This window comes from Leopardus geoffroyi, chromosome D2 (genome assembly GCF_018350155.1).
Source record: "Leopardus geoffroyi isolate Oge1 chromosome D2, O.geoffroyi_Oge1_pat1.0, whole genome shotgun sequence".
NCBI lineage: Eukaryota > Metazoa > Chordata > Mammalia > Carnivora > Felidae > Leopardus > Leopardus geoffroyi.
In genome coordinates, this window is record NC_059334.1 from 75,277,036 (window position 1) to 75,303,781 (window position 26,746).

General features: G+C 46.3%; 1 long non-coding RNA gene across 2 annotated transcripts; it reads right to left on the bottom strand.

The window, feature by feature from the left end:
• Positions 1-15,000: 15,000 nt before the first annotated feature.
• On the bottom strand, positions 15,001-19,944 carry LOC123577539. Of its 2 annotated transcripts, none has more exons than XR_006701911.1 (3): positions 19,085-19,944; positions 15,314-15,462; positions 15,001-15,075 (listed from the first exon to the last, which is right to left on the bottom strand). It is a non-coding gene; the product is annotated as an uncharacterized LOC123577539 (long non-coding RNA). The 2 variants fall into 2 exon arrangements; XR_006701910.1 differs by lacking the exon at positions 19,085-19,944 and adding an exon at positions 18,390-18,492.
• Between the last annotated feature and the right edge of the window lie 6,802 nt (positions 19,945-26,746).

The following is a 26,746-nucleotide window of genomic DNA, read 5'->3' on the forward strand; positions in this document are numbered from 1 at the left end:
CCCAGGCTGGCAATCGCTCCACTGCTCCTGGGGATTTAGAATGAATCGTTGAGGATTTTCCTTTCAAAACGCAAAGACCTCTAACACAGGTAGGCTTTGAGCTGTTATACTTTACGAGGTAAGACCTAGCTGAGACTGATTATGAGGGTTAATATGCGGCACGGAGCAAGGGAGAGGGGGAGGATAGGGAAGGACACAGCGACCTGTATTTATTGAACACCTACTGTGTGCCAGGCACTGTGCTAGACCCTTCAAATATTTACTGCTTCTAAATGCCCACAAGAACATGGTAAGATGGGTATAATTATCCCTGCTTACAGATAAGGAAATTGAGGCTTAAAGAGGGTGAGTAACTTGTTGGCACTCACATCTCTGGAAGCAGGAGCGCTGGCCTTCCCACCTGATAGTATGGACACAGTGTATGTTCCTTCCACTGCGCCATAAGGATGCTCCAAAGACACACTTTACATTCCCACCTGTGACCCAGCCTGGGCCCCCCTCCCCCTTCCAGCCTCCTTTGGAGGAGCCCGGACTGGGAGACGTCCAGCGATGACCCCAAGAGAAAGACAGGTGCTTCATTTCTCCCCCCACGTCTCCGTCTACCACTCCAAAACAACTCAATATAAGATACGACATGAGTAAAAAATAGTGTGAGAGCTCACTGAACAAGCACAACCTCAAAGCAAGACCTCTAGAATCAACGTCTAACCAGATTGCCAGCTCTAACCCCTCTCCTATGGACAATTTAGAGACTTTCTCGACTTACAGAATTACGCGTTAATCTCTCTTAGGCTGAATGCTCCCTGAGGATAACAATCGTGTCTGCTCAACTTTGTGTTGCACGTGATAAGGTCACGCTTAGCACCTGGCCTATACTGATTTCCCAATAAATGTTGGTAAAATGAGTGAATGAAGACAAACCTGTACCTTTTTCAGCCTTAAGCCAAAAAAAACCTGAAATCACTCACTGTGGGTTTTCCAGGGCCCACCCCTATAGATCCTGTCCCCAAGGAAAGAAATGTCCCTGCCTGTTTCTGATAGCATCTAGAACATTCTGTACCCACCTGAGCCAAGCAAGGCCTGTGACATCCTTGGGACACCAACGAACTGCCAGAGTGCAACAAGTTTAATGTTCCCCCGATTAAAAAAAAAAAAAAAAAAAAGGAGACAAGTAGAGGTCCAAAGATAGTTGATATAAGATGTGTACGTGTTAACTGAACTGCTGTTTCTAGGGGCCTGGTGAGAGCGTTTCTCTTGCTTTCAAGAAAGGTCCTGGTAAAGGAACTCCGAGAAGCCCCAAAGGCCTAAGACTAAAAGGGGGCCGTGCATAATTTATCGCTTATCTGACTACGAGCTGTGCTGGACAGACTGAAGTCATTAGCTGAGCAGGCTTAGGCGGGAGGAACCCCTAAGGTACCTGGCACAGCGAGTCCGGAAGGGCAAGCGAGTCCGGCATGGGGGGCTCCTAAATCTCCAAACTAAAATTACTAGGGCAGAAAAACTCCGCACATTCAGTGCCGTCCTTCCCTCCTACCTCCTAGAAGCAACGTGTGCCCTTTAAAAAAAAAAAAAAAAAAAAAAGTGACACAGATAAAAATCAAATCCATTTACTGCACTGTCTTTCTGAGAGTTGTAAAAGAAAGGCCTTTATCATCCCCTGAATTAGATCTGTGATTTTTTTGAATGACATGTATAATAATTAGACTGTGAAGGTGTGCCGTTAATCCATTTAAAGGTGTAAAGAAGTCCATTTAATGAACATTATAGTCACATTAGACTTGGAAACATCCAACTCTTTTGTTGAATAAAAAGAAGTTCAATGAGATTAACTTCTCTTAGTTGGTTTTAAAGAATCATCAAACATGTCTCCCTGTGATAGTGTGCTGTGCCTTCTTGCACAGATTCTGCATACCAACATCTTACCAGACGGGTTACCAGAAGGGTAAGAATAAGACCGCCGGACCTCACATCTCACTTAAATAATTAGAACTTAAAGAGGATCACTCCTACTTTTCTATACTCACCGTAGAGTGATAAGAGGCTGAACTCCTTGAACTCGTAATTATGTAACAGAAATGTTAATCTTCTGGTTGGGCATTCTCTCCTGCGGCATTAAATGTATTCTTACAATTATCAAGTTTACTACTTGACACATAGATATTTCTACTGGGACCCCTAGTAATGCTTGATCGGATCAGGTTGTGACCACAAATAGGGTAATGGATTCTGTTTTCCGATCTCGTGCTGTTTCCCGTCTCCGGATGAGGCTGTCCATGATGCCCGCTTCACTGGTGGACTGGTGCCCTCTGTCCCGATTTAGAGTGGATCGGAATCCAGATGTCCTCGCTAACTCCTGGGGCTGTTTAAAAGGGCCACTTTAAAGCAGAAATGGAGAAGTTGGGAATAAATCCCAAATTCGATGAAAAACCAAAACGCCAAATCCCAACTGCTCCACTGGCTGTATTCTTTCTGCGGAGGATTCCCACTGTGGGCCCGGAGTTTATCCAGAAGATGGGATTGGTCAGATTTAATCTACTAATTAGTTTCTTCTCCCTCGGGCATCTGACTTACTACCCTCTTTTTAGCTCAGGACTATATTTTACCTTATACATTTGCTCCGTCTCTTATCTGCAGTTGTTAAGGACTTAAAAACAAGCAAACAAACGATTGAGACGTCCAACAGTCTGCATCAGATTTCAGAAGGCGAAGGGTATAGATTTCCTCTTACGAAGGAAAAGAAAGCTTCACTAGGAAGGAAGGACAAGCATAAGAAGAGCCTTGTAAATGTGAAATTAGAGAGTTGGCTTGGGAAGAGCGTGTCAGCTGCGTCATGTCCCCTAGCTTTGTGCCTAATGCCTCCTGCTAACCAGGGACAGTGATGGATGACTGTGGAGATTGTCTAAGCCAAAGTGCTAACCAGCAGTGTGTTAGATCTTTTCGTAGTGTAGGAAACAAAGCTGATAAGATCAAGAGGCAACATAATCCTGGCTAATGTAGTGTGATCTGTCTTATGTAGCGCAATTGGGCATTATGCAGACATCATACCTTGAACCAGCCATGATATTTTACTTGTGCTATTGGAAAGGAAAACATATGCAGTTTAAAAGAAGCTTGGTTTAAAATAATAGTGATAATAATAATCTGATGGGCCTTCCTGAGGCTAACTCGGAATTCAAACCCGGAGGTGGGGACGCAGGCATCTATACAGTTTCACTTTTCCCTTCTATCTTGCTCTGGCTCATTTCTAATCCTCAGAGATGAACGTCCAAAGGGAACAAAATAGGGAGAAGTTGTTCCCAAAGGTCACCATGAGATCGCTGCCTTTCACCAGCCTCCAAACGGAACCAAGGGGAATCATGCCTCGGGCCTTCCAACGCCCTCCGAAAGGAGGTAGAACGCTATGTTTTGTCACTTGTTGCTATCGCTTTTCTTTACCCTGAGGTTCTGTTTATGGCCCACAAGATTCAGACCAGGTAAGACAAAAGGGCAAGATGTTCAGTCTCCAAGTGAGAGCTGAAAAGGGCAAAAGCAGAGGGGAAACTTGGTGGGTGCGATTCTGGAACTGACGGCCTGCGTGTAAAAGAGGATGTGTTCTTTTCGGTCCCTGACCGGGTTTTTCGCATGTGGAAACTGATTTGGAGGTCTAGGTAGCCCTGCGATATTCATCATGGATGAAGCTTGCTAACACCCCCAGAGTTCAGAGTTATTCAGTAACTGCTTTAATCAGCCCGAAGTTTAGAATTACACTACAGTAAAGAATATCTACAAGATCTTCGGGGAGGAAAAAAAAAAAAAGGCATACAAGGTAGTATCTATTCATATGCAGAAAAAGCGTCAAAATGGTTTTACGGCAGACAGGTCCTAAAGCAACATGTCCCTCTCCCCCCCTTTTACTGAAAGGATCATTTAAATGTGAATACATTTTGGGGGGGGGGCGGTTAGGTTATTAGATCTTGTTCAGATTGCATAATTATAATACTTGGGTCCGATTAAAAGCTACTTGTAGACATTCCTTGTAGACATAAAAACGTTATGAAAATTAAATAAATACGGAGGAGAGTAAAAATAGTTTGTCAATCTGCTTGCCCAGAGATAATTATCACTGCTCATCCATACATGTTGGAGGTTTGCTTGAATACGTTTTTGTGAAAAAGAGAAAAGTTGTTATCTTGAAAGGAACTAAGCAGCGCCTAGAAATCGCTATCATGGTCTGGAGTGAACTAATCACTTCATCCTCAACCCTGAACACATTTATCCCACCTCCTAATTCTTCACCTAATTAGAGGGAAATGCAGAGCCGTCCTGGTCAGGGAGGTAGGGATTAGGGTTAAGAAAACACTTGTATTTGGAACCCCCCTACCTCCCTTGGTCAGTGTGAAAGATTCTCAAAGAATCTCCCAGCCTAGCTAATCCATGACCCTCAGCAGGGAGGAAGTGTTAACAATTTAGTTTAAAACTCACGCTCTCAGACAAATGCATCAAAAACGGCTTTTCTCCTTTGATTTGTAGGTATTAGTTGTTTTTCCAGGCCCCATTAAGGACTCTTCATCCTGTAGGGAAGGGGCATTAAGCCTTAGCAAGTTAGAGTTGTTCCCAGCTCTGTGTTATTCAAAGGCAATTTACACTAATTATTCGAGTCCACAGAGCTACCCATATTAGCGGAATGAACCATCTCAGCAGGTAAAAGTACTTTTGAAATGTTAATTTATTACCAAGGTATAAAAAAAAAAAATCCTTGAATTAAAGTAAAAAAAAAAAAATAGCCATTTTAAAGGATGAGACTGAGACAGTCTATACCTCCCCCTTTTTTTATTTTCACCAACTCCTACATAATTACTTGTCTTTTAAAAAGTCGAGTTGTTAAAAACTAAGAACAAACTGAGGGTTGATGGGGGGGGGGAGGGAGGGAAGGGTAGGTGATGGGCATCGAAGAGGGCACCTTTTGGGATGAGCACTGGGTGTTGTATGGAAACCAATTTGACAATAAATTTCATATATTAAAAATAAATAAATAAATAAATAAACAACTCAAGTTGTCAAGGCAAATGGCAATGCGTTCTCTGACGTTATGGTTAATACAAAGCTCTAGCCTTGTTCGGTGCGTTTTTCTAGCCAGTTTTCCAAGGGAAGCCAAATGAGTCCCCTGGCCAGGCCGCGTTCAGAAGCAGCGATGTGATTTTATGCCTCACAAAATCTGCTCGTGGGTGTTGGTTGCTGTTTCCCAGTCATTGACGTTTTCAATAGCCTCTTTCATGTTCCACCGCCTGTTCCAGAACAGCCTCTCTGGTCTGGAAGAAGAAGTAAGACAGCGACAACAACTTCTCCCGGAGCATTTGCGAATCCATCCAGCAAGGACAGACTATGCCAGAGGCTCCCAGTCTTTATCTTCCGGCGTATCCCAGGCACAAAAACATCTTGTCATAGAGGCTCTGGCTTGTCTTCTGGCTCCAGCTCTCTCCCCTTCCCCTGTGAGTGGATGAGAGAAGGGGTAGGGGAAGGAGGTTCTGAAGTTAGATTGCATGATTGGGAGAAAACGTGTCAGGAAAGTCCCAACAGCTGGGCTCTTTCCATTACAGGAAGCGCCAACAGCGACCCCTCCCGGTGACCTAAACGAGTCACAGGGTGCAGCTAGTTGTCCGGGAAGATTTTTTCCCCCGTCCTCCTTCTTTCCTTCATTCGTTCTGCAAGCATTCATACACAAATGCATGAGAAACAATCTGTGCCCTCCCGGGGCTCAGAAGACAATAAGGGCAATATACACTTGAGGGGCTGTAACAGAGACATGAGAAGGGTGTGGGTAGCACCCACCGAAGGAAAGATCCAAGCTGCCTAACAAATACGGGAGACTGCTTACAAAAATGTAAAATAAAGATGCCCTAAGCAGAAGGAAAGAGAACCCCAAACTGAAAAGATAGGAGGCCCTGAGGGATACACGGCACAGCATATTCAGGGACCTCAAAGTTGGGTGGGGAAATGGAGGAAAGGAGTAGGAGACAAGACTGACAATGAGGTGGGCAAGGCCTCCCCCCACCCCCCTGCCACTCAACTGTCCTGGGAAATATGGTGCATCTTCTCATAGACAACAGGTCTCCAGACTTTCCCAGTCAGGTATCCCCACCCCTAAGAAGAGATTTGATCATCCCCGGTGTATGTATACTTATGATTATACACATGTACTGATTTCAATCTATTATAATAAGTACTAGTCATGCTTATTCTGTTTCGTGTCTTTTTGATCGAAACATGTTACTCTAGCATTTTCTTTCCTCATCTCCATGTAATGTTGACGGTGTCGCCCCAACGTTGATGGGCCCAGGGAAACCCAAGGCCTGCCCCAGAGAACCTCCTGTCCATCTCAGTAAGGCGTACGTGCGTCCACTTTCCTAATGCAACCGGAAGCTTGATCGCTTGCCAGGAGTTCTGACCTAACTAGGTCCGAAGCAGGTGAAGGGCAGTTACAGCAGAAGCCCGTATAACCGCTGGATGGACAGATGTGCTCTTAGCATCCCACGAGGGAAGCCGAGCCCTGCGCCTCCTAATGCCTTCCTGACCCATACATCAGCACACCCGAGAGCATGTATCATAGACCCTAGGGTCTAGAACACGACCAGAAACACACGAGGGCACCCATGGGTCAAATCTAACATAAAATCACAACAGAAACAAGTGTCAGCATCAATTAAAAAATATATAGGCCCCCATGGAGCTGGAAACTAATTTCTGAATTTGAATGATCTCTTAAGCGCAGTTTTGCATAGGTTCTTTACAAATCCCCCCAGTACGCACACCTTAATTGTCACTGTGACCCAAGCGGTTCTAGAGTGGTTAGGAACCCACATTGGATGCCCACAAGAAGCGTGATAAAACAGTTACTGCTAGGAGCCTTGAATCATAGTGACAAGGCTCTTTGCAAAACTTTGCCCTGGAACTCGTATTGGTACTCAAGTCATTGGAAATCGTGTGCTCCTTCAGACTCTAGAAATGGCTAACAGAGTCAGGATGTCTCATGCTGCCACATCCATCCATCCATCCATCCACCCAACAAATGTCTATTGGTGTAATCACCTGGTGTTTACATGGTACTGGGCCAGACAACAGGAGTTGGAGCTTCTAGAATGACTGTACTTCAATAGAAACCTCATCCCCCATCAGTGCTCTCTTCACATCGGGTGTTCAAAACGCCTTTGCTTTTTTCATGTTTATTCTGAGAGATCGCGCGCGCAAATGGGGGAGGGGCAGACAGAAGGAGAGCCAGAATTCCAGGCAGTCTCCATGAGCGCAAAGCTCCATGTGGGGCTCCGTCCCACGAACCGAGAGATCATGGCGTGAGCTGAGATCAAGGGTCGGACGCTTATAACCGACCGCGCCACCCAGGTGCCGCCAAATGCCTTTGTAAATCAAATAGTCACATTATGTCCGTCATCGTGTCCATTTCTACTTGGAGCATATGGTTTTAAAAAAATCTTATTTATTTGGAAATGATAACCCAGATGCTCTCTGAACTAGCTCTACCTGTTTTGTTTTTTTTAAGAAATGTGTTCTATGTTTATAGATAGTGTAGCTGAATAGTGTATAAATAAGGAGGTAAGGTTTCAGGGGAACGTGAAATGCTTAGAGAACAAATCACTTCCTATAGTTTCATAATACACCTTTGCCTGCAAATAATGGATATGAAATCACAAACCAATTGACTTAATCAAATGCCCTAAAGACCTTTAGAGACACAGCCCCGCGTTAATTGCAGAACATCCATAGACGTAAGAATAGGACATTCCCATAAAAAATTTCTATGGTTCAAAGTACTCACTAGTTAATCTGGCTGCCCCCTCGCCACCACCATCATTTAGTTTGAATTAATGAGGATAGATTCACTAATGAAAGCCAAGAATTGTCTCCATTCCTGTGAGACAAGGCAGTCATGGAGAAGAGCTCTGTAAAATCATTTCCACGGCATATGCTGAGAAGCTAGAAGTTCTAAAGGTAGCAGTGCCTGGCTCAAGGCTTATGATCAGAAGGCGGTGGAATTAAGTTAGAACTGAGAGTTTTTTACTTTAAAAAGCGTAAAGGAGCAGCACGGGTTTTTTTCAGATTGAAAAACATATTGAAAAATGTACCGTGAAATTAAAGCCCTGAAAATCTTTAAGGAATCTTTCATTATCTTAGGACCAGTGCAAAAATCGAAGCCTTGCATCGGCAAGAATCACAAGATATGTGTACAAAATATAATGTTTGTTGATAAAGGTTGTGTTTATACCATGCATTTTATATAGGTAATACCTATCTGGATACCTTTAAAGTGGCTTCAAGTGGTAACCACATAGGAATCACTGCCTGTTGTGTCTTGAAACTTCATTCGTACAGAAAGGCAACACGATTTAGTCATAAAAGCACTAGGCTTGAAGTCTGGAGGATCGGGCCCCCCAGACTCAGCTCTCTCTCCCTAGCCGCTAAGGGGACTGCCGACAAATCTCTGTAGCCTGGCTAGAAAATAAAGGTTTGATTGGCTTGACCTCCAAGGGCTTTGTCAGCAGTAAAGTCATGAAACTCCATATAGGAAGCATTCGATATAGCCATCAGAGAGGAAAGCTGTGTATGAAAGCAAGTATTTCCAAAAATAGACATACAAAGCGTTTTTTTTTTTAACTTCGATTAAAGAGGGAAAAACATAGTTTTGTTTCAAGTACATACACACACACACACACACACACACACACACACACACAGAGGCCTAGACGGTATACATTTTGTGGGACGCAGCAGTGTTTTCCCCCAGTTGAATAAAATGTGGCTTTGCAGGCATTCCGATCACATGACATTTGGGCACCTACCTACACGAGGCTGTTGGCTCTAGACAGCCCTTAATTCTAATTAATCCAAATCCAGCTGCAGCCGTGGGTGGAGGAAGAAAGACTAGAAATGAAGAAAGAAAATGAGACGTTAGCACGAATGCCTATCACATTGTGAATATCTGTTCATCTGCATAGTATTAATGATAGCGAATACGCAAACAGATGTTTCCTTCATTAAATTGTATATGCAAATACTACTGGTAGGAGTGGTAATGCTGTCTTGGGGTTGAGAGATCGTCGAGGGTAATTAAAGGTTAATCCAGTTTTCAGTTCACAGACTATTCGACAAGAGTGGCTGTAAAGAAAAATTGTCACTTAACCTTCAATTCATTACCAATGGCACATGGAATTTCGACTAAAATAACATAAACATATGCGCTAATCATCACTCCCTCCCCCCACCACCAGTAAACACGGGCAAAGACTTGTGAGTTGAGCCAAGTTGAGTGAATAAGGAAAATTATGTTCCCTCAAAAAGTGTTCAGAACCCATCCAGAGTCATAATCTCTAGTTTCTCATTGAAAAAACCTGAAGTACCTTACATCATTGCCTCTTGAATAGAATGGAAAACACTGTTCTAAGATACTGCACGTGAGCTATCGGTCAATGAGTTGACCGATCTTGCCATAGCTCACTCTTTCTTCCTGGGTGAATCGAAAGGGATCATGGGTTTGGAACTTTTTTTTTTTTTCCACAGAAATGTTTAACTTGTCAGCTGGGATATTTTCACTTCCTGTTTTGAGGAGGGGGGAAACCATTGAGCAATGAGGGTCAGAGAGCTCCCCACTGACAGGTCTGTGAGAAGCAATGCCACGTCTGTATAAACCACGTATCTGCAGGAAGAGTTGAAGAAAAGCAGAGGGAGAAGAGGTTTCCCTGTAGAATAATAAAGAGGATTTATTTTCTGATCAATAGTTACAAAGGGTTTGCCTTTGGTTTAGTGGGAATTGGGGTTCTGAAAGGGTAATCTCCTCTCCCCTTTACTTCTTTAGTCCTTGATTCTACGAGAAGTGCACAGTTATTCACTTGGCATAAAGACCCACGCAAAGCTAGTAAGCTGAGTACCTGAGGTCTCTGCTCCTGAAAATTAACTGTGTCCTGAGTGTTCAAAACGCCAATCAAAAGGAAATCAAAAGTTGCATGGGCAGACAGATCCCTACCATTTAATCCTCATTATGCATTGAGGATTTCTAGTTAAACCCAAATTTAATTTTAGCTCTTATGCCACTGGAAAAACCAAAGCTCCTTTCAACGTTGCAATCCTACATTAAATCTAAATCAAATCTTGTATATAAAACTAAAAGGTCTTTTTTTTTTTTTTTTGGTCCCACTTTCTCATAGGAAGCAGTGCTTGTTTAAGACATTAACAATCGCACTGGGAAAGAGTGTATTTCTCAACAAAAATAAGCTCTGCTTAATTTGCCCCAAGCATCTTCTTCATAATATGTTAACAACACCTGCTTATTGACAAACCCAAAACAGAATGTAGCCACCATGAGTCCAAGGGGATCCAATCCAGTTTTCTTCATTTGTTTGGGTTTGCACAACACCAAATGATTTAACTTCTCTCCCCCCGATACTTATTTTTTAAAGATCTTATTTTTGAGTAATCTCTACATCCAACGTGGGACTTGAACTCACAACCCCGAGATCAAGAGTCGCTCGTTCTACCAGCTGAGCCAGCCAGGTGCCTCTCTACTTCCTTTATTGATTCTGTTTTTCTTCTCACTTTTTTTTGTTTTTCATCTTTGCCAAACCATTTGGTAGATCTGCTAGGTGGAGAACAGCAAAGGGGACCTGACCAAATCCTTTTCTGGGTTAACTATATCTCTCTTAGCAGGAAGTCGGAGCTTAAGGTGAAAGGGCAAAGAAGCATGGCTCCACCCGAGTGATTAGCACATAATATATGCATTTTCCCCTGGGAATGTCCTAAGAGGGCTGCCCTCTCCCAGCTAATTCTGGGTAACGTTTGGAAATCTCCAGTCCTACTCCCAGGAGACTCTTTTGAAATACCATGGCCCCATGCTTCACTGTTTGTTAAGTAATTGAAAGATAATGACAATTATTACATATTAAGAAGAAGCCAAATTCCCCTAGCACCCAGCAGCCCCCACTAATACCGTACTGCTCAAAATAGCAGAGAGGCAATGTTGACGTTGAACCCGGGGAGCTAGGCTTTGGTTAGAAAACCTCCACCAGGGCCAGATGGTTTATTTTGCTAAATGCGGTGGAAACCCCCGCCCCCCCCCCCCCCGGTATGTTTTGCAAGACAAGAAAGTAACAGTACGGACTCATAAGACAGTTGAGACAACTCAGCCTCACAAATACAGAAAGAAGAGATTCGCCTCTGCAGGGAAGTCAGACCTGTAAGGGGAATCATGGGAGGTCACCTGCAAGCCAGTACTGAGGTGGGCTCTGGGCAGTTGGTAATAATGCGACAAGGGCTGTGTATGGCCCCAACCCAACCCAAGTGTGTGAGTTCACCAGCAAAGCTCTCTGGTGTGGTGCCGAAACCCACATCCAAACGCTCCTCGCGAGCTCTGAGTTGGCACACCTCGACACTTCTCTCCATCCTCGAAGTCCTCATCTGTAAAATGGCAATTTTAGCTCCCCGGGTCAAAGGAGTGATATGTGGTTGACTAACAAAAAGGAAACACTTTGTCAAGGGTCAAACAGCGTCAGACTCGGAGGGGTTTGTAGTGGTTGTATATACGTGCCTCAACCTCCAGTCCAGCTCCATAATTGGAACACTGTACCCACATACGCCACTATTCTTAACCCTAATGGTTTGTTAATTTAACTCATTAGGGGCTCTTAGCACTTGAGAGGTGTTTAAACACACACACCAACAGTTAGTCTTTGGGGACCAAAGAATAACGCAAGCATCGCGCATCACGTATCACTTTTCCAGGCTCGACAAACACCCATTCCGATGTGTTAATGGCCCCTGGTGAAGGCAGTAATTTTCAGTTAAATCAAGCAAGCCACGGGTCCAAATGCAAACTCTCCACAAAGACGCGATCTGTCCTTGCCTGTGAGTCAGCCAGGAATAAACATTCACCCAGTACCATTTATGAATGAGTAACATAAACCTAAAGTAATGCGTGTAACATAAAATGTACGGTCAACAACTGCGTGTAATGTACAAAGCCCAGAGCCAGGAACCAGAAAACAAGGACAGGAGTCCGGCCTCTGACACCGGTTCCCTCTGTGAACTCAGAAAATGTCACCACTATTTTGTTTTTAATATCTTTATTTATTTTTGAGAGAGAGAGAGCGAGGGAGAGGCAGGCAGAAGATCTGAAGCGGGCTCTGCACTGATAGCAGGGAGCCCGACGCGGGGCTCGAACCCACGAAGTGTGAGATCGCGACCTGAGCCCAAGTCAGACGCTTCCCCGACAGAGCCACCCAGGCGCGCCCGAATGTTATCACTATTAACAGCGTATGTAACTACCAGCACTAACCCTTCTTTCAATGACGCTCAAGTTTGTCACCTGTAAAATGGGAACAATGTTTCTTGCAGCCAACCTCACAGTATGGTGACAAATGTAGTTTGCGGTGAGTGCATGACAAAGCACTATTTAAAATTTGAGGGCTTTTGATTCTGATAAATTACTCATTAGAGCGACTACACAGATTGATTCTGCCTCTCTGACTGTCGGGGGAGATCTGTGATCTCGAAGGAGACGAGGGAACTGAATCCAGAGATGTGTGAACTATGTCTGCTTTTACACAGTTTTTTTTTTTTTTTTAATTGTGGGACAATATACATAACATTTGCCATTTTAACCATTTTAAAGTATAGAATTGGGGGCGCTTGGGTGGCTCAGTCGGTGAAGCGCCTGACTTCGGCTCAGGTCGTGATCTCGCAGTTCGTGGGTTCAAGCCCCGCGTCGGGCTCTGTGCTGACAGCTCGAAGCCTGGAGCCTGCTTGGGATTCTGTATCTCCCTCTCTCTCTCTGCCCCTCCCCTGCTCGCACTCTCTCTCTCTCTCTCTCTCTCTGTCTCTCTCTGTCTCTCTGTCTCTCTGTCTCTCAAAAATAAAGTATAGAATTGAGTGGCATTTAGTACATTCAAAACGTAACACAACCACCGCCATTGTCTAGTTCCAGAACACTTTCATCCCCCAAAAGGAAACCCCCCTTTCCGTTAAGCAGTCCCTCCCCATTCACCTCTCCCCCTAACCTCTGGAAACCTCTAATCTACTTTCTGCGTCTGGAGATTCTGGACATTTTATTTATATTCATAGAATCATACAAGGTGTGGCCTTTTGTGTCTGGCATCTTTCACTTAACGTAATGTTTTCAAAGTTCATCCCTGTTGTAGCAAGTGTCTGTGCTCTTTATGCAACAGTAAACCTAATATTCTCTAAGCTACGTATTCAGCATGCCCAGTTGATAAAAATAATGATCTACCATTTATTGAGCACTTATTACGTGCCAGGCACTGAGCACTTTCCATACATGATCTCACACAGTCCTTACCAGATCAGCAGCATTTTACAGGTGAGAAAGCGAAGACGCAGAAAGGTTAAGTAACTTGTCCGAGGTCACACAGCACTTAAGGGACTAGGAATCAAGCCTGGGTTTGTCATATTCCAGAGCTCTTTCTTTCAATCATCGTAGTTGGTATTTGCACAGCCCAAGAGGGCCAGGTCACAAAGAGCCCAAGTACGGCCAGGCAGCCAGTTATGGGGACCCCAGGGAGCCCTGAGGAAGCCCACAGAGGGAAGCCTCGAACACAAACTTGGCTCCCCTCTCTGTCTTGCAAACGCCATCCTGGCTGGCAGCAACAAGCCTCCGAGAGCCCAACTGGGGCACAAGCGCCCCCGGGGAACAGTCCCTGGGACTTCCAGGCTCCACCACAGCCCAGAGCCTTGCATTTGGCTGCCCTCTTCCTGAACCAGGCATGGCGGAGTGGCCGTGGGACGACTGAAACGCTCTGATCCTTTTGCCAGAGGTCCAGGCCTGGCAGGGCTTCTGTATCTCAGTCCTGGAAAAGTGGTCTCTCTTTGGCTACACATCCCATCAGCCTCCTCTCACATGCTGCACAAACACACGCAGTACAAACCTGAAGACTAGAGCCTAACTACGTGACTTGAAGACATACACAACACCCAACAGTGACGGGAGCCCCAGGGACGAGCGGGGACTCAGCTGACATTTGCCAGGCTGGCCTCGTAAAGAAACTGACGCTGTTTCGCAGCAGGTGAACATCGGCAAACGTCTCCCCTTTCCGTACGCTGCTCCTGGATGCTGAGGAGACAGAGTTCGTCTTCAGACATCGTCTCGCTATTCTTCAACCTCCCAACTGTAACTGGTGTAAATGATATTGACCGGAAGGTGGTATTAAGTGGCAGGAGCGTGGAATTAGGAAGAACAGGACTCTGAAACCAGGCCCCACTGCTAAGTAAATAAATGTAGCGAGACCTGGGGTAAATCATTTCCCTTCCTAACACCCCACCTTCGGCATGGGCCTTGAGAGGAAGGAACTGGCGACCGTTCGCGGGGCCGATCGTCCACAGCTGGAAGAGCCAAGCTTCTAGAAGGCCATTCTGTTGAAGCGCCGCACGGGCGAATTTCTTGATTTGCTGTCAGGGCAAGGAGGGCTGGGAGGGCAAAGCAGTCCTGGACGCACTTGCTCAACGATGAGGTTCTCCACCTCCTGGGGGCCCAGGACAATGAAACAAGAATCAGGATTCTCCCCAGACAGCGCGGCAGGGAAGATCGGATGCCGTAACTTAGCGCCCAGTGTGTGGGCGTGAAGCAGGGGGTTCGAGAAACGTCAGTTCCCCTTCCACCTTGGGGATAAAACAACAACAACAACAACATCTTGGTGTTATTTTATTCAGCCGGGCCCCGGGATTTAAAGACTGGAGCCCCGAAACACCGAACGAGACAAAAACTAATTCTGTTCCGGGGCGCCTGGGTGGCGCAGTCGGTTAAGCGTCCGACTTCAGCCAGGTCACGATCTCGCAGTCCGGGAGTTCGAGCCCCGCGTCGGGCTCTGGGCTGATGGCTCGGAGCCTGGAGCCTGTTTCCGATTCTGTGTCTCCCTCTCTCGCTGCCCCTCCCCCGTTCATGCTCTGTCTCTCTCTGTCCCAAAAATGAATAAACGTTGAAAAAAAAAAATTAAAAAAAAAAAAAAAAAAAAAAACTAATTCTGTTCCATGATCACCGATTCCTGAACTGGGAGCGGAGGAAGGCTGGATCGGCTCCAAGGACAGCTGAAAGAAAGGGAGAAAGACGTTCCCGTTGCAGCGATGTTTCAATAAATAAATCACCTGCTCTCAGTGGAAGACAAAAGCCTCGAGCGGGTAGGAGCCAGCCCATCTGATGATGGCTCAGCTCACGGGTTCTTGGTGACTCAGCGTAATTGATTGAAGGGCACTGATTTATGAGAAACTAATGTCCTAATTCTGCGGGCATCAGGCGAAAATGAAACACGAAACTTTAGATCATGACCTGTAATTATCTGCCAGCTCGTAGATGGATCTCCGAGTTGCAAGAGAGACACAGATTTCATTTCACTGGGGTTGCAGTGAAGCTGGGAGTTCTACACGGGTCCTGCTAACATTCTCATTTCCATGAAGCCTGCAGGAAGTCGGGAGAACCTGGAAAGAAGAGGTTGGGACTTAGAGTAAAATCATCTGAGCTTGCAGCTGGACTCCAACACTGTTTCTGTGTGACCTGAGCAAGTCACTTAACTGCTCTGAGCCTTAGTTTCTTCATCTGTAAAATGGCGGTAATAATGATACCTCCCGGGGTTATTTTAGGGCACAAATGAGGGCAGGGATGTCCAAGTTCTGTGCTTAAAGCAGGGTCCGCCCTGAGGAGTTCTGAGCCCACTCCCCATTTCGGAGCCCAGAACCTTCGGCCAGGTGCCAGGTGTGGGCAAAAAGCAGACCCTGGCACAGGAGTTTTTTCCAATTGTCCAAAAATATCTTCCCTGAGGAATAGTTTCCCGGGAACAAGCTGAGGGGTGTGTGTGTGTGTGTGTGTGTGTGCGTGCGTGTTCTGAAGTGGATGAAATTTGTCAACAAAATCTTTGCTAAAAATGGAACTTTTGCACGTCTAATTGCAGAATTTTGCAAAACAAAACAGAAGATATCTTGCCTGCCTCCAGGCATATCCGAGGGGATTAATTTGTCACTCTTCAAAAACAACTCTTCGGAGGGATACCCTCTTTGATTCTCTATTCTCACATTAATTAGTAGTAGAACGAACACGGAACCCACTGGGTAGAGGAGAAACGAGGAGAAATAAATCTGCCACCCCTCTCAAGAGGGAGAAACCGGGAGGGGAGGGGGGTGCGCAGGGCCCGAGGGGATCACCATTCAAGCCTGCAGTCACCAGCGTCCCTCCCAGCGTCCCTCCCAGCCTCCGAAAGGAGAAAGGACAATAGAGAAGATTGCTTAACAAAAATATTTCTTTGAAGCCTAGTAACCCCCAGTAACAAATGCTTTCGAGAGTAAAATCATAGAGAGACATAGCTGATTTTACTGATTATGGAAGAAGCTGACTGCATTTGGAACTGGAACCCCAATCAGATACACACCAGAGTTTGAGATTATTGCTGAAGCCCAACGTTGAATGCTATCCGTACTCCGATAATCGCCCGATTGGTTTGTCCTGATCAGAATCTTGATCTGGAGGTATTGGTTTCAGATTCCTAAGAAGCTATTGTAAGTGATGACTTTTTAATGGAATTTTTTTTTTTTTTTGAGTAAAGTTAAGGTTTGCTCCTGTCATTTTGTGTTGCCCGAATACGATGATTTTCCTTTAAAACGTTTAAATATGTTCGTCAATTTTCATCTTTCAAAAAAAAAAAACCCCAGTATGTGTTTTACTGGCCGGAGAGCACATTTCTGTCACTAAATTACACACAAGCCGTCTTTGCAAGGGGGACGGTTCCTTCCTTTAGTCCCAAGCGAGCAGATGCGAGGAAGGCTGAGTGTAGGCGGCAGGACACCCCACTGTCCCCCACTTTTTCCCGGGGCCCCTACCGCAAGGCTCCAGAAGCCAAGTCCCCTGCCTGCTTATTTAAGATAATTACAACATGTGTTTCTTCCCTGCTGGCTCTGCTGAGGCAGAAAATACTTCATCGTTTACTTCAGTCATGAGAATAAAGCAAAAATTCTGGAACATAAACACCATTTTTTCTACGCATTCAAAGGCAGGGCTCAGGGTGAGTTTGTGAATAATAAACCGAAGTTGGCAATCAAGCTAATAAGTATGAAGTTGCTGGGGAGAGAAGTCCTGCGGGGGCCCTGAGCTGAAGGGGGTGCCCGGGGCTTTTGTCCTCTTGTTGGTAAATAACAGCCCTTTATTTACATACAGTTGTTTCCGTTTCAAAAGATATTCAAAGCCCGGGTAGTTTCTGCAGTCGATTTGCATGGAGAGGGATATATCTGTGAATTTTTAAAGAGATTTTGCCCTGGAGAGTCGTAGGCCAGTCGGCCGAGGTTGCAAGGGGGGAAAGGAGGCTCACGTGATTACCAGGGAGGCCAGGGCTGTAAACAGGCGCTTTCTTTCTGAAATCAGAATTACCCCAGTGGCTATTCTTCTGCAGCCCCCGAGCTCAGTGAGATCCCAGGGCCAGGCGCCTTTTGGGTTAAGAAGAGAACTCTGAACTGAATTTCTTCTCCTCTTCTCCTCGTAGCTAGGGAAAGCAGCTGATGCGGGGCATCTCCACTGGAACTCTCCAGACTTGAAACATTTTCCATTTTAAGCTTGTAGCAATAAAAACCCTTGGTAATGAGTTCCCTGCCCTGACAGAAGTCCTGCATCCAATTTGTACGCCATCCTGGTTGAAATGGTTTACAAGACGGAGAGCAAAAAATCTGAAGGAATGTTCTAGAGAAAGAACGAAGTGCTATCGTTGAGATCTTTATTGATGGGAAGAAAAAGAGCTAAAACATTACCTCAGAACGCAAGATTACATCAGTCAGATATAAGGTAAATCTATGCTAGTGGTGAAACATCAGAAACACATAATCCTTTCTCAAAGCCCTTTTGTTATTTTAATGTCCAACAAATTATGCCTTTAAAAAAAAAAGAAGAAGAAGAAGAAGAAAAACACTTAGATTTGAGAGGTTTCTTTTGCTCCAGTAGAAGTAATTTCAAACCGGTTAAAAAAAGTTTTAATTTTCTGGAACCCAGTCTTTACTGTGCTGGCCAAGCATATACACGAGGCTAAGGTAATTTTTAGCTTCAATAGAATCGGGTACAGTGACCATCAAGAGAGGCTTCAGGTTGCTATGGCAACGGTAGTCCTAAAAAGTACTCACGTTAAGCAAGGCATTTGGGGGTTGCTAATTTGAAACTTTTGCTGTTATAGTTTTTTTTTTGTTTTTTTTTTAAGTGGAGGAGTATGGACAAGTAAATTGCAATAGTCACTGTCTTGTCCTTGCTCTTGACGTCGGTCCTATCACAGGGATCCTGGTTACCTATCCTCTAAATGACTTTGAAAGAGTAGTAAGAAATATGGAAATTATGAAGAAAATTGAGCAAATGACAAAAAAATAGAAATAAAGAAAACCTGTTTCTCTGTAGAAGCTCTTCCGTGGGAAGTCCCTCAAGGGAAGTCCACGAGAGGAGGCCAGGTGGAGAAGGGCGGTGGCTTCTGGGTGTCCGCCCCGGGCTTACTGCTGGATATAAAGGTCAGTGGGTGGGGCCCTGCTCTCCAGGACCGGAAATTATGTGCCCGCCGACACCTTATAAGGTCTCAGGGGATGAGGGCAAAAGCACAAATCCAGGGCTCTATTTTCAAAATCTATGAACTACAACTTGACCTTTCCTTGATAACCCAGAGTTGGAGGTTAACCAACAGACATGTACGAGGTGCCTAGGTGCATGCTCAGGCCACATACTCTGGGGAGAAAAAAAAAAAAAACAAAAAAACACCCTGCACTTGTGGAAGTTTTATTCCAGAGATGGGGGTCGAACAAAAAATGTAATAAATGAAAGATAGATGGGTGATAGGTGACAGGGAGAAAGATGATAGATAAAGGGATAGCTAGATAGATGCTAAAGTGATAGGTTAGAGAGATGCTAAAGTGATAAACTAGATAGATGATAGATAAAGTGATAAGTCAGGTCGATAAATGATAGATGATAGATAATAGATGATGATAGATGGATGATAGATAATAGATAGATGACGATGATAGATACATAGATGATAGATAGATAGTGACCTCAGACTTCAAAGCACAAATTGCTTCATTCTCTTACCCCTTCCCTCCAAGTCAGCCCCTGCCTTGCCCCAGAAAGAGCCCTGCCCATTTCTCATCTGTTAGCTCTGAAGTCATGTGATTGGGGGAAACAGATGACCCAACCTGCGGGACTCGGGTCTCGAGAAGGCTGAGGGTCTGCACCACGAGGAATCCCATCACACACGTAACTGTGTGTTACCTGCCTTTTACACCACGACTCTCTTCACGTCGGGGCCACGTGGTGTCACGTCCGAATTCGTTAATACTCGCTAGCACCTGGCCCATCGTGCAGCAGGATCCGTGCAGGTCCAACAGACGCAGGAGCTGGCTGTGAGTTCTCTCTTTTGTGTGCAAATGCCTCTCCCCTCCTTCACGGTTCTCATCGCTTGCGGATGCCGGATAAGTGAGGGTTGGCGTGAACACTCGCACATTCGGAGCCGTGTTTTCCACCAGAGCGTTTCCAAATCCTTGACCTCCCTTGCGTCCTGACAACAACCCTTTGAGGTCCTTAGAGAAAGTGCTGTTAGCCTCCACTTGGAGATGGCGCCAGCAGATGGAAAGAAGTTAAATGAGCCGCCACAGTGACAGCAGACCCCTAGATCTAGGGGCCCTGAATCCAAGTTCCCACGTGGCCGGGGGCTACCTCCGGAGTGGCCAATGACAGCGGGGGCCGGTGGAGGTTAGGAATTGCTTCAGGAACGTGAGAACTGGAGGGCGAGGGCAGGAGACAGAGCCACCATCAACAGGTATGTTACACGAATTAACTCGGGAATTAACCTGGTGGGGGCAGCGCGTGTGAAAATGTGCCTAATGAGCGCGGAGGGCCCCATGCTCAGGAGTCAGGGGTCCCGCTGGTCACGGGTGCAGCAGTTCCCTGGGCCTCCGTCTAAACCCTGAGGGCACACGGCATAGCCCGTGAAGGTGACACCTCTTCGTCTCCTCTTTTCATCCCTCAACTCAGGCACCGGGGGCTCTGGGACTCGGGGGAGGGCAGGACTCAGCTCACAGTTAGTCACGCTGCTTTCGCTGGACCTATTTTTACATTTCCTCTCTATTTTTATGGCAAACGATGCTGAGTTTTCACCCCTCTTGCGAATATCAAGGTTTCATTTCAGACAAACGTATTCAAGTAGACGGAGTGAATTATGAGAATGAAAAAGTTGCGTTAGTGGCATTAGAGGTGGGAGACAGATATCGCAAAGGTCCTAAAACTGGCTCAGGAATGAGTGACTGAGGGAGAGGCCGGGCCCGATGGCCTCAAGGATCCCCCTGCTTGGAAAATCAGTGGAGAATGGTAGTTATGAATCTGGGCTCTGGAGCCAGACTGTCTGTATCCACAGTCCTGGCCCTGCCACTCACCCCTGCATAGATCTGGGCAGGTTACTTAATCTCACTGTGCCTCACTTTCCTTATCTGCAAAATGGGAAGGGTAGCACGCCCACCTCAAAAGATTGCTACGTATTACACTTACGAGAGTTCAAGGCTCCGTATGTGTTTCCTGTTATTACCACTTGATTGGACTACACACGCCAAGGACTTTTGGAAGGCAGAGTGGGGTCCCTGTGACCAGACTCCACGGTTTACCAGATCCCACCAGCTCATATACACCGTCTCGATCCTTGAATACATAATCCCGGTGCCCCTCCCCCCGCTTCCTGTTGGAAAGGGAGGCCTTCCCTAAATGAAGAGGGGGGAGGGCCCATCCTTGAGCCACACAGAATGGTGCAAAAGTGCCCAGGTGGTATTTGTCTTCTCGTCGCTTCTCTGAGCCCCTACAAGAGTCAGCTGTGAGCCACATGTTAAATCATCTCCTGAGCCAGAAAGAAAAAAGGAAAAGAAGAATTATGAAGTCAGAGCAGAGAAAATAGCAGTGCTCCCATTCACTGTCCTCCCCAGGCGGTTCCCTCCGTGGCGCCCCCCCCCCCCCACTTCGGGTCCCGCTTGATATCCTCTGGGACAAACCCTCTTGGTTTTCCCCACCAAGAGTGGCAGCACAGCATCCTCTGAGACCCCAAAACCTGACAGAGGCCCCGGGGGTGAGGGACTTTGCCGGTGACCGTGGGACACCCGCTCGCTTTCTTCTGGTGTAAGTTAACATTCTCCTGGGGTCAAATGTGCAAGCGGGGCCATTCTGAACAGGCTGAATTTTCACTTACGAATTACTGCCCCCCCCCAGCTCATCAAACAGAGGTGCGTGAAATGCTCCCCACCGGCCTGCACTCCCTGGTGGCAGAGAACAGGTAACGGCTAAGAGACCGACTTGGAAAAGTTATTTAAAGGGAAATGTTACCTGTATTCTTTTCCAAGGAGGTGTGAAGATGCCCAGGTAGCTTGGTCGCTGTATATACACAGCATCAGAAGGCATCCTGGGTCGTTTCTGTGCAGTGATGAGAAACAAGGAGCCGGCTGCCACCAAACTGGGTGCAGAGAGGGTCATGGTATAGATCAGTCTTTCCAGCAAAGCAGGGGCTTCCAGATTCTTGACCTGCTGTTCTTAGCACCGTGGCAAACAAGCGGCCCCCCTTTCTCCAGCTCCCTCCCATCCTTGATATTTGCATTTCCACTCCCACGGGACAATGGTACACCAAGTCTTAGGGGCAGAATTTAGTACAACCAGGGAGTGAGATAACAGAGTGCTTCCAAGCGTGGCTTCTGAAGCCAGACGGCCTGAGTTTTGATCCCGGGTTTTCTGCACCCGGAGCAAATGACATTTATTAAACTCTTAGTGCCTCGGTTTCCTCGTTTATAAAACCAGGATAATCGTACAGGGGTTGTTGGGAAGATTCAATGGGCTGACACACATAAAGCACTGTCAACAGCATCTGTAACCTAGCAGCGACAGGGCAAATGTCAGCAACCATCGTTTTCTAGAAAAAGCAAGTATCCCACTCCAAGAGGGGCCCCAGTGACTCCAGTCCCCTGGCATTCATGGGCTCACAAAGTTCCTTCCGCATTGAATCGGGCTGACTGTGACCGATAGGCCATTGAGGAAATGGTGGAGGAAATGGCGGACCTGTCTAGGGTGGGTCATGAAAGTCACCTTGTCGAACAGCTGCCATCTGAAGACTGGAGGATCCACTTCCAAGGTGGCTTATTCACATGGCTGGCAAATTAGTGCTGGCCATTGGCAGGGTGTCCCGTGTCCTCCCCACACAGGCCTCCCCGTAGGGTGGTTTGACTGCCTTCACACGTGGCAGCTGGCAAGTGACCCAAGAGAGTGCATACTGTTAATACTGTTGTCTTGGGGCGCCCGGATGGCTCTGTTGGTTGAGTGTCTGACTTCGGCTCAGGTCACGATCTCACGGCTCGCGGGTTCGAGCCCCGCGTCGGGCTCTGCGCTGACGGCTCGGAGCCTGGAGCCCGCTTCGGATTCCGCATCTCCTTCTCTCTCTGCCCCTCCCCCGCTCATGCTCTCTCTCTCTCTCTCTCTCTCTCTCTCTCTATCAAAAATAAACATTCAAAAAAAATATTTTTAAATACTGTTGTCTTATCTTACATTTAATTTCTTATTCTCAAGAAAATAGTCCATATTTTCTTGAATTTTATTACAAGTACCAAGCAGAAGCTATCCAAAAACTTTGTTTGTTGCTTCCTGAGGTACATATTTTCCAAAATAATGGTCTTGTGCTAATGCTCCAGGCTGTGTTCTCCTCTTCCTAAGCAATAGGCCATCTCTTTTTTTATTCTCTCTCTCAATCAGATGCCTCATATTCTCTCTCCTATTTCCTCCTTCTTTCTCATCCTCCCCTTCTTCCTCCTCCTTTCTAATCCAGGAATAAAGAAGGTCTCTACCTATGTTTGCTCTTTGCTCCTAAACATAGTAGATGGACTCTCTCTAGCCCCTTCATGTAACAGTTTGCTTGCTTTCTGATAAAAACTCTCTTACAGAGCTTGTGGGAGGTTGGTATCAGTTAGCTTCACTGTGTAACAAACTAGCCAAATGTCGGTGGCTTACTATCTCAATGATTTATTATTATTCACATCTGTGCTCCTGCTAGGATTCAGTTGACCTAGGCTGGGCCCAACTGCTCTGCTGTAGACATCTTGGCAACTCTCACTGCAGGTGTGTTGGTTGACTGGGGCGTCCCCATTCCGTGTATCTTTCACCCTCCTTTGACCATCTTCCTTTGCCCTCTTACGCCTAATGTGGGCGTATTTTTCTTATAGTGATGTAGATGCACCGAATGACAAGTGGAGACATGAGCCCAGGATCAGAGCTGGCGTGCTGTCGTTTCACCTATGGATCATTAACCAAACAGGTCGCACGGCCAAGCCCAAGTTCAAGGAGCATGCAACTATATTCTGCCATTCTGCATGGAGATAGAGGAAGAATAGAAAGTCACTAGGAAAAGTTGAATACAGGAGGTATAAAGAATTGAGGCCAGTAATGCCCCACAGTGGTTCAAAAATGAACAAGAAATCTCTTGGGGCGCCTGGGTGGCTCAGTCGGTTGAGCGTCCGACTTTGGCTCAGGTCATGATCTTGCGGTCCGTGGGTTTGAGCCCCGTGTCGGGCTCTGTGCTGACAGCTCAGAGCCTGGAGCCTGTTTCAGATTCTGTGTCTCCTTCTTTCTCTGACCCTCCCCTGTTCATGCTCTCTCTCTCTCTCTCTGTCTCAAAAATAAATAAATGTTAAAAAAAAAATTAAAAAAAAAAGAAATCTCTTGACTTGGCATCTGCCTTTAAGGATCCAAGAGAAAAAACTTCAAAGGGATGGTCTGAGGGGCTCCTGGGTGGCTCAGTCGGTTAAGCGTCCGGCTTCGGCTCAGGTCATGATCTCACGGTCCGTGAGCTCGAGCCCCGCATCGGGCTCTGTGCTGACACCTCAGAGCCTGGAGCCTGCTTTGGATTCTGTCTCTCTCTCTCTCTCTCTCTCTGCTCCTCCCCTACTCATGCTCTCTCTCTCTCTCCTTCAAAAATAAGTAAAAACATTAAAAAAATTAAAAAATAAATAGATAAAGGGATGGTCTGAGATCAAGAAGGGAATCAGGAAGAACGGGTGTACAACCTGAACACAAAGCAGCCCAGCCTATCTCCACCTATCGCTCTATATGCTCAAGTCTATCTGACCCGCCCAGAAACTGTTCAAGCCTGCTATTAGAGCCTCTCATAGAGCCAAGCTCCCGATGCTTGCTTCCTTCTGTGGTCGTGCAAGGAAAACCCACACAGGGTTGATGATTTCCGAGCTGGTCCAACCACACCACGTAGATCCGTTAGCCCTCATGTGGATCAGCTCTTGTACAAATGAGCACATTTGTGGACAGTGGCTTCCTGGAAAGTTCATTGTTTTTCATTGCAAGTACATGCCTTGCCAACGGGTACACATGGGCAGCTCCCCAGTGGACTTCATTATGACAATGAGCAGAACTTTCTCTACAGAATAAAAATTCGCCTCCCCCAAAGGACAGAGCCCAGCCTACCTTCCGGATTCCAATGACACTCACTGTCTGCTTGGGAGTTCTTCAGAGGAGACCACGTTTAAGGCAGACTGTGTGTTCTGCCTGCTCAGAAAAGCACGGAGGGTTCCTGATAGAAGGAATAGTACAGCTTATCTAGTGTGGGGTCGGCGGACTTTTCTGTGAAAGGCCAGATAGTACCTATTTGGTACTAGGTGGTGTGGGCCATACGGTCTCTGTGGCAACTGCTTCACTCTGTCGTTGTAGCACGAACACAGATACAGACAACACGTGAACAAGTAAGCAAGGTGCTCCGACAAAACTCTCTTTACAGAAACAGCTGGCAGATCAGACTGGGTCCACGGGCCACTCGTGACTGGCTGACCTCTGTTCTAATCTAACCCTTCCTTTTGTGTAAGTGGAAACGGAGACCTCGGTCTCCTTCTCCTGCCATCACTGAATCTCGCATCACCGGATCCTACATCTAACCGTGCCAATGGCCTTCCGGTACCGTGTTTCTTCGACCGGATGTACTCAGCGGGGGCGCCCCAGTGTGAGTGTGCTGAGTGGTTAGCACCCAGATCTCTCTGGCTGGTAAACATTTTAAATATCACCCTCGCCTTTTTTTTTTTTTTTTTTTTAATGTTCAAGACTTCTGCAAGACTGAGAGCTCTTTGAGGTTGAACCTTGCATCATCCATGTCGTAACCCCAGTGACTTTGCAGCTCAGCCTCTGATGCCTCAGAAGAGCACGATTTAAACGAATGAAAGAGAGGGGCACCACCTGGGTGGCTCAGTGGATTAAGCGTCCGACTCCGGCTCGGGTCATGATCTCGTGGTTCGTGAGTTCAAACCCTGCACCGGGCTCCGTGCCGACAGCTCAGAGCCTGGAGCCTGCTTTGGCTTCTGTGTCTCCCCCTCTCTGCCCCTCCCCTGCTCAGGCTCTGTCTCTCGATAATAAACAAGCATTAAAAGTTTTTTAAAAATCGAAGGAATGGGGCGCCTGGGTGGCGCAGTCGGTTAAGCGTCCGACTTCAGCCAGGTCACGATTTCGCGGTCCGGGAGTTCGAGCCCCGTGTCGGGCTCTGGGCTGATGGCTCAAAGCCTGGAGCCTGTTTCCGATTCTGTGTGTCCCTCCCTCTCTGCCCCTCCCCCGTTCAAGCTCTGTTTCTCTCTGTCCCAAAAATAAATAAACGTTGAAAAAAAAATTTTTTTTAAATAAAAATCAAAGGAATGAAAGAGATCCAAAAGAGAAAGGACTTGACCAAGGTCACATAGTCTAATAAACAGCAGCGCAGGGACCAGATCCAGGTCATGACGTTGCAATCGCTCTGTGTTAATACAGTGTTATCTGCCACTGGTGAAATATAAGCCTGGCTAAGGGGTTGGAGAATCACAGGAACGCTGGTGAAGCCAGCAAGCACCTACTAAGAGCCCTGCAAGTTGCAAAATCCTATGTGAAATGCGGCGGGCAGGGAGGGCCGACCTTCAAGGAGGCTGTGGTCCGCAGGGAGATACACACGAAAGTAGCTCTAAACCCAGTGCTTATCTCTACCTACCGGTAGATTTAGGAAGACTCCGGTTAACTTTGATTTTCTACCTCTCCCTGGCTTGGCTCTCCACTACATGTATAATTACACACCCACCCACACACTCACACACACACACACACACACACACACACAGAGCCTAAACTGTCGTTGAAGAGTCTAGTGCCTAGACCTGAAGCTTTTCGAACAACCCCTTCCCAACCTGGGTCTTTCTGCATCTTCCTTAAATTATATACACATATGTGTGCATTTTTTTAAAAAGAGGGAGCATAGATATCTTTCAGATAATTACAAGAATCCATGATGCCCAAAACCTTAACCATAGGTAAGGTGACTTATGATTCATATCCTAGCTTTATTGTACTGGTGTGGCTGAGGTCTGTTTTAACCCCAGAGCAATAGGCAACGAAATAATGCATAAATCTTACAAGGTGGGGATGGGGGGGGATGCCCTTATTCTTACAGCGTTTTTCGTTCACGGCCGGTTGAGCATTGCTTATGTTTCATCAACTGTTGGGTGTTTGAACTCAGATTTGCAAACCCCTCGTCAGCTTCAGTCATGAGGGTTGAACATTCCTGCAAAGCGGTAGAGAAAAGAATGAACTTGGAACCCCAGCAGCCTGTGGTCTGATCCCAGCGCCCTACTCCCTGCTGTTCTGTAACTCACTAAACCTCTCCCCTTCCCCTTAACATTGCAGCGTCTCAGTTCACTTATCTGCAAAATGGGAATGAAAATA